We start from the raw sequence: 8,688 nt of genomic DNA, 5'->3' as shown, positions 1-8,688 counted from the left end.
CAATAGACCCATCAGTAGTCAGCAGGAAATTGAGAAACAAATTTGTAAGGTGATCTCAGACATCTGTAAGAATAATAGGTGGTAATGGTAGGGGATTTTAATTTTCCAAACATAGTCTGGGACTGCATAGTGTTAAGGGTTTAGATGGAGAGGAATTTGTTAAGTATATACAAGAAAATTTTCTGATTCAATATGTGGAGGTACCTACTAGAGAAGGTGCAAAACTTGACCTACTCTTGGGAGACCTGTCATTGGAGAGCACTTTAGGGCCACCGACCATAATTCTGTTAATTTTAAAATAGTGATGGAAAAGTCTGAAAGTTAAGGGACAAGATCTAAAAGTTAAAGTTCTAAATTGGATGTACTGTATTTGGAAAGGCAAGGATTGATTAGGGATAGTCAACATGGCTTTGTGCGTGGGAAATCATGTCTCACAAACTTGATTGCATTTTTTGAAGAAGAGTTTTTTGATGAGGGCAGAGCGGTAGATGTGATCTATATGGACTTCAGTAAGGCGTTCGACAAGGTTCCCCATGATAGACTAATTAGCAACGTTAGATCTCACAGAATACAGGGAGAACTAGCCATTTGGATACAGTACTGGCTCAAAGGTAGAGGACAGAGGGTGGTGGTGGAGGGTTGTTTTTCAGACTGGAGGCCTGTGACCACAAGGATCGATGCTGGATCCTCTACTTTTTGTTATTTACATAAATGATTTGGATGTGAGCATAAGAGGTACAGTTAGGTAAGTTTGCAGATGACACCAAAATTGGAGGTGTAGTGGACCGCGAAGAGGATTACCTCAGATTACGACAGGATCTTGATCAGATGGGCTAATGGGCTGAGAAGTGACAGATGGAGTTTAATTCAGATAAATGCGAGGTGCTGCATTTTGGGAAAGCAAAACTTAGCAGGACTTACACACTTAATGGTAAGGTCCTAGGGAGTGTTGCTAAACAAAGAGACCTTGGAGTGCAGGTTCATAGCTCCTTGAAAATGGATTCGTAAGTAGATAGGACAGTGAAAAAGGTGTTTGGCATGCTTTCCTTTATTGGTTAGAGTACTGAGTACAGGAGTTGGGAGGTCATGTTGCGGCTGTACAGGACATTGGTTAGGCCACAGTTGGGATATTGCATGCAATTCTGGTCTCCTTCCTATCGGAAAGATGTTGTGAAACTTGAAAGTGTTCAGAAAAGATTTACAAGGATGTTGCCAGGGTTGGAGGATTTGAGCTATAGGGGGAGGCTGAACAGGCTGGGGCTATTTTCCCTGGAGCGTCGGAGGCTGAGGGGTGACCTTATAGAGGTTTACAAAATTATGAGGGACATGGATAGGGTAAATAGACAAAGTCTTTTCCCTGGGATCGGGGAGTCCAGAACTAGAGGGCATAGGTTTAGGGTGAGAGGGGAAAGATATAAAAGAGACCTAAGGGGTAACTTTTTCACACAGAGGATGGTACATGTATGAAATGAGCTGCCAGAGGATGTGCTGGAGACTGATACAATTGCTACATTGAAGAGGCATTTGGATGGGTATATGAATAGGAAGGGTTTGGTGGGATATGGGCCGGGTGCTGGCAGGGGGGTCTAGATTGGGTTGGGATATCTGGTTGGCATGGATGGATTGGACAAAAGGGTCTGTTTCCATGCTGTACATCTCTATGACTCTATGGAGGAAGGCCAATTTTGACAGTAAATTGACAAGGCAAAAGTTGATTGGGTGCGGATGTTTTCAGGTAAAGAGATTGCTGGAAAATGGAAGCCTTCAAAAATGCGATGAGAGTCCAGAGACAGTATGTTCCTGTTAGGATGAAAGACAAGGCTGGTAGTTGTAGGGAATGCTGGATGACTAGAGAAATTTGAAAATGAGATTAAGAAAAAGAAGGAAGCATATGTCAGGTATAGACAGGAGAGACTGAGTGAATCTTTAGAGTATAAAGGTAGTCGGAGTATACTTCAGAGGGAAATCAGGACGGCAAAAAGGGGACGTGAGATAACTTTAGCAAATAGGATTAAGCAGAATCCAAAGGGATTTTATAAATACATTAAGGACAAAAGGGTAACTCAGGAGAGAATAGGACCCCTAAAAGATCAGCAAGGCAGCCTATGTGTAGAGTATAAAGGTAGTCGGAGTATACTTCAGAGGGAAATCAGGAGGGCAAAAAGGGGACGTGAGATAACTTTAGCAAATAGGATTAAGCAGAATCCAAAGGGATTTATAAATACATTCAGGACAAAAGGGTAACTCAGGAGAGAATAGGACCCCTAAAAGATCAGCAAGGCAGCCTATGTGTGGAACTGCAGAAGGTGGAGGAGATACGGGTATTTTGCATCAGCTTTTACAGTGTAGAAGGACATGGGAGATACATAATGTGGGGAAACAGATAGTGACATCTTGAAAAATGTCCATATTACAGAGGAGAAGATGCTGAATGTCTTAAAACACATAAAGGTGGATATATCCCCAAGACCTGATCAGGTATACCCTAGAACTCTATGGGAAGCTGGAGAAGTGAATGCTGGGCCCCTTGCTGAGATATTTGGATAATCGATAGTCAAAGGTGAGGTGCTGCAAGACTGGAGGTGCCACTGTTTAAGAAAGGTGGTAAGGAAAAGCCAGGGATCTATAGACCAATGAGCCTGACATCGGTGGTGGGCAGGTTGTTGGAGGGAATCCAAGGACTGAATAGGAATAGTCAACATGGTTTTGTGCATGGAAAATCATGTCACACTAACTTCATTGCATTTTTTGAAGAAGAAGGATTGATAAGGGCAGAGCAGTGGATGTGATCTATATGGACTTCAGTAAGATATTCGACAAGGTTCCTCATGTTAGACTGGATAGCAAAGTTAGATCTCATGCAATATAGGGAGAACTAACCATTTAGATACTGTGAGATATTGTACTTTGAGATATTGTGTTATAGGCTATCTTTATTAACTTACTCAGCAGCTCACTATATTCATTAATACAAGGTTTCTGTTCATTCATTCATAACCCTTTATTAACCCATTATTTACTATAACACAGATTACAGTCATAGAGATGTACAGCACTGAAACAGACCCTTCAGTCCAACATGTCGATGCAGACCAGATATCCTAATCTAATCTAGTCCCATTTGCCAGCACTTGGCCCATATCCCTCTAAGGAGAAAGTGAGGTCTGCAGATGTGGCCCATATCCCATCAAACCCTTCCTATTCATATACCCATCCAGATGCCTTTTAAATGTTGCCATTATACCAGCCTACACCACTTCCTCTGGCAGTTCATTCCATACACGCACCACCCTTTGTGTGAAATGTTGCCCCTTAGGTCTCTTTTATATCGTTCCCCTCTCACCTTAAACCTATGCCCTCCAGTTCTGGACTCCCTCACCCCAGAAAAAAGACCTTATCTATTCACCCTATCCATGCCCCTCATGATTTTATAAACCTCTATAAGGTCACCCCTCACCTGTTTAGCCTCTCCCTATAGCTCAAATCCTCCAATCCTGGCAACATCCTTGTAAATCTTTTCTGAACCCTTTCAAGTTTCACAACATCTTTCCGATAGGAAGATCTGGATTGCACATAATATTCCAACAGTGTCCTAACCAATGTCCTGTACAGCCGCAACATGACCTCCCAACTCCTGTACAAGACCATCCCGACCAAGTCTCCACGCAACATTACCTGTTAAATACCTTTTAACCGGACCTTTATCCCTTTAAGAAACTAACTGACAAAACACTATTTACATGAACGAATGAAACTCATATTGGCAAATAGTAAATAAATCTCACCACACAGCTAGAGTAATCAATCAGTTTAATATCCTTTATTCTTTTATTACGATTTCTAACTTATTAAGAGTAAAAAGGCCTAGTGTTTTTACTAACATTTACTAATTTAAAAGACAAAAGAACTAACACTTCTAATTATGCAAGCATACCAGACATACATCGCATTAGAAGTAGTAGCCAGCAGTTAACACATTTTTAACATATCTCCTGTCTCCCAGGACAGAAACCCATCAAACCTTTGTGTACTATAGATGAAAAACATAACACAATAATAATGATATGTAAGTACTGTGTATAAAGGGGGTCTTATAAGAACTATATTTTGGGATTCTATTGCCTGTTTGAACTTGTTCTGTGATTACCGAATAAAGAGGCTATTTTCGCCACTATTTTGGTCGTTATTTGAGCATGATCCCACAATACAGAACTGGCTCGAAGGTAGAAGACAGAGTGGTGGTGGAGGGCTGCTCCTCAGACTGGAGGCCTGTGATCACTGATCAGTGCAGGGTCCACTGCTTTTCATCATTTATATAAATGACTTGGATGTGAACATAGGAGGTAAAGTTAAAATGACATTAAAATTGGAGTTATAGTGGATAGCAAAGAAGGTTACCTCAGAGTACAACAGGATCTTGATCAGTTGGGCCAATGGGTCGAGGGGTGGCAGATGGAGTTTAGTTTAGATAAATGTTAGGTGCTTCATTTGGAAAGGCAAATCAGGACAGGACTTATACACTTAACGGTAAGGTCCTGGGGCGTGTTGCTGAACAAAGAGATCTTGGAATTCAGGTTCATAGTTACTTGAAAGTGGAGTCCCAGGTAGATAGGATAGTGAAGAAGGCATTTAAGATGCTTTCCTTTATTGGTCAGAGCACTGAGTATGGGAGTTGAGAGGTCATGTGGCGGCTGTACAGGACATTGGTTAGGCTACTTTTGGAATATTGTGTGCAATTCTGGTCTCCCTCCTCAAGGAAGGATGTTGTTATGCTTGAAAGGGTTCAGATAAGATTTACAGGAATGTTGCCAGGGTTGGAAGGTTTGAGCTACAGACAGAGGCTGAATGGGCTGCTTAGAGGATATAGGCCAAATGCAAGCAAATGAACTAGTTTAATTTGAAAAACTTGATTAGCATGCATGACCAAAGGGTCTGTTTCCGTGCTGTGTGACTCCATTAATTGGAAGAATTCCTACAGTGCAGGTAGAGGCCATTCGGCCCATCCAGTCTGCACTGATCTTCCAAAGACCATTCCACTCAAACCCACTCCACCACAATGTAGGCCATGTAAATCGTGGCTAAACAACATGTCCCTGGACACTGGGACATTTTAGCATGCCCAATTTATCTGCACATCTTTGGGAGGAAACTGGAGCACGTGCAGAACCAACACAGACATGGGGAGAGCGTGCAAAGCCCACAAACTCAGTAACCCAAGTCTGGACTTGAACCAGTGCTAATCACTGAACCACTGTGTCGCCCAAACGTCCTGTTTAAGCCATTTTTAGAGTATTGCATTCAATTCTGGTCTCCCTACTATAGGAAGGTGTTGTCGACCTTGAAAGGGTTTAGAAAAGATTTTCAAGGAGTTTCCTGGATTTAGAGGGTTTGAGCTATTGAGAGGAACTGAATAGGCTGAGGCTTTTTTCCCTGGTGTGTCGTGGGCTGAGGAGTGACTTTATAGAGGTTTATAAAATCATGGGGGGCCTGGATAGGGTAAATTGGCAAGGTCTTTTTCCTGGGTTGGGGGAATCCACAACTAGAGGACATAGGTTTAGGGTGAGAGGGGAAAGATTTGAAAGGGACTTAAAGGGCACCTTTTTCATGCAAAAGGTGGTGCATGTATGGAATGAGCTGCCAGAGGAAGTGGTGGAGGGTGGTACAATTACAACACTTAAAAGGCATCTGGAAGGGTATATGAATAGGGTTTATAGGGATATGGGCCAAACACTGGCAAATGAGACTAGATTTATTTAGGATATCTGGTTGGACTGAATGAACTGTTTCTGTGCTGTATGTCACTGTGAATCTATGACTCTATGACTCTCATTATGGGTGGCATGGTGGCTCAGTACTTAGCACTGCTGCCTCACAGTGCCAGGGACCTTGGTTTGATTCCTGCTTCGGGCAGCTGTCTGTGTGGAGTTTGCACATTCTTCCCATGTCTGTGTGGGTTTCCTCCCACAGTCCAAAGATGTGCTGGTTAGGTGAATTGGCCATGCTAAATTGCTCATAGTGTTGGGTGCATTAGTCAGAGGTAAATATAGGGTAGGGGAATGGGTCTGGATGGGTTACCCTTTGAAGGGTTAATGTGGAATTGTTGGGCCGAAGGGACTGTTTTCATATTGTAGGGAATCTGATAAAAAAAATGTTTTGCGTAGTGGATTAATTCATTAATAATTTTACAATGCACCATAAAACCAACTCATTGCAGACTGCAAATCCAATGAGCAATGATATCAAACAAAAAAAAACAAAGAACTGTTGGCTTAGTGGTTAGCACTGCTGCCTCACAACGTCAGGAACCCGGATTCGATTCCAGCCACGGGCGACTGTCTGCGTGGACATTGTACATTCTCCCCATATCTGCGTGGGTTTCCTCTGGGTGCTCCGATTTCCTCCCACAATCTCAAAGATGTGGAGGTTTGGTGAATTGGCCCATGCTAAAATGCCCAAAGCATTCAGGGATGTGTAGGTTCGGTGTATTAATCTGGGGTAAACGTAGAGCAATAGGGTAGGAGAATGGGTCTGGGTGGGTTACTCTTCAGAGGGGTGGTGTGGACTTGTTGGGCCGAAGGGCCTGTTTCCACACTGTAGGGATTTTGTAATAACTGTGGATGCTGGAAATCTGAAGCAAAAACATAAATTGCTGGAAAAATTCAGCATGTCTGGCTACATCTATGGACAAAGTTAAAAATCACACAATACCAGGTTATAGTCCAACAGATTTATTTGGAAGTACAGTACTAACAGTAACTAGTGGGGCACTAGATACTTGATGAAGGAGCAAATACTTTGAAAGCTAGTGCTTCTGAATCATGATTTGGAGATGCTGGTGTTGGACTGGAGTGTACAAAGTTAAAAATCGCACAACACCAGGTTATAGTCCACCCGGTTTAATTGGAAGCACTAGCTTTCGGAGCGCTGCTCCTTCATCAGGTGGTTGTGGAGTACACAATTATAAGATACAGAATTTATAGCAAAAGTTTACAGTGTGATGTAACTGAAATTACACATTGAAAAAATACCTTGATTGTTTGTTAAGTCTCTCATCTGTTAGAATGACCATGTTAGTTTCATTTCTTTCATGTGTAAATTACAAATTTTGTTTAAAAGTTACATTCTCAGATTAATTGTAACAATAGGTGTCAACCCAAGTAATGTGTTGAAGGTGTTAGCCACCTGCGTGCTGCGTCTGTGCCATAATGTTTAGGCTGATTTTAATCTAATAAATGAGTGAACAGAGTCTTACATGGATTCATGCAATTTTTGAGTGAAATACAATGTAACTCTCCAAGTATAAATTCACCCCACAAATATATGTGTATGTGTGCATGTGGGTTTGTGGGTGCATGTGAGAGTGTAGGAGTGTGTGTGGGACTATAAGAGAGTGTGTTATTGTCTGTGTGCATATCTGTGTATAGGTGTGTGTGTGTGTATGTAGGAGTGTCTAAGTTTGTGTATAGTGCAAAGGTGGTTACCTGTAGTGTGATATGAACCCAAGGTCCTGGTTGAGGCCCTCCCTATGGGTACCAAACTTAGTACCACTTTTCGCTGCTACCTGTCCTGAAGTCCACCTTGGAGGATGGTCACCTGAAGGTCCAAGGTCGAATGTCCTGGACCACTGTTCTCCAACTGGGACAGAACACTCCTGTCTGTTGTTTGTCGGTGTCCATTCATTCGTTGCCGTAGCCTCTGCTCGGTTTCACCAATGTACCATGCCTCAGGGTATCCTTGCCTGCAGTGTATGAGATAGACAACGTTGGCTGAGTTGCATGAGTAACTGCCACATACATGGTGGGAGATGTCCCCATGCGTAATGGTGGTATCCATGTCTACACTCTGACATGTCTTGTAGTGCCAACCTGACAGGGTTGTATGGAGTTGTCCTGAAAGCCAGGCAGTTTGCTACAAACAATGATCTATTTGAGGTTTGGTGGTTGTTTAAAGGCGATCAGAGGAGGTGTGGGGAAGGTTTTGGCGAGGGGGTCATCCTCATTGATAATGTGTTGCAGGCCGTGAAGAACATGGCATAGTTTCTCGGCTCCTGGGAAATACTGGACAAGGAAGGGTACCCTGTCAGTTGCAGCTCGTGTCGGTCTCCTGAGGAGGTCATTACGATTCCTCGCTGTGGCACGTCAGAACTGGCGGTTGATCAACCTGTTAAACTATAACCTGGTATTGTGTGATTTTTAACTTTGTCCACTTCAGCCCAACACCGGCTCCTCCACATTATAGCATCTATGGAAGCAAAAGATGTATTCTCTTCATAGATAGTGCCATACTTGCTATATTTCTCCATTAAGTTCCTTTTGTTTCGTTGTGGCAATGACACCAGTTGGTGGAGCTGGTGAGACCGGCTCCCCTCCACTGCTGTAGGCGGCGCTGCGGAGGGAGTTGAGGGTGTGCTGTGCGCGCCGGCGCCCCTCCGCTGCTGTAGGCGGCGCTGCGGGAGGAGCTGAGGGTGTGCTGTGTGCGCCGGCCCCCCTCCGCTGCTGTAGGCGGCGCTGCGGGAGGAGTGTGGGGAGGAGCTGAGGGTGTGCTGTGTGCGCCGGCGCCCCTCCGCTGCTGTAGGCGGCGCTGCGGGAGGAGTGTGGGGAGGAGCTGAGGGTGTGCTGTGTGCGCCGGCGCCCCTCCGCTGCTGTAGGCGGCGCTGCGGGAGGTGTGGGAGGAGCTGAGGGTGTGCTG

Source organism: Chiloscyllium plagiosum, chromosome 18, assembly GCF_004010195.1.
Source record: "Chiloscyllium plagiosum isolate BGI_BamShark_2017 chromosome 18, ASM401019v2, whole genome shotgun sequence".
NCBI lineage: Eukaryota > Metazoa > Chordata > Chondrichthyes > Orectolobiformes > Hemiscylliidae > Chiloscyllium > Chiloscyllium plagiosum.
Note: the sequence above shows the minus strand (reverse complement) of the source record.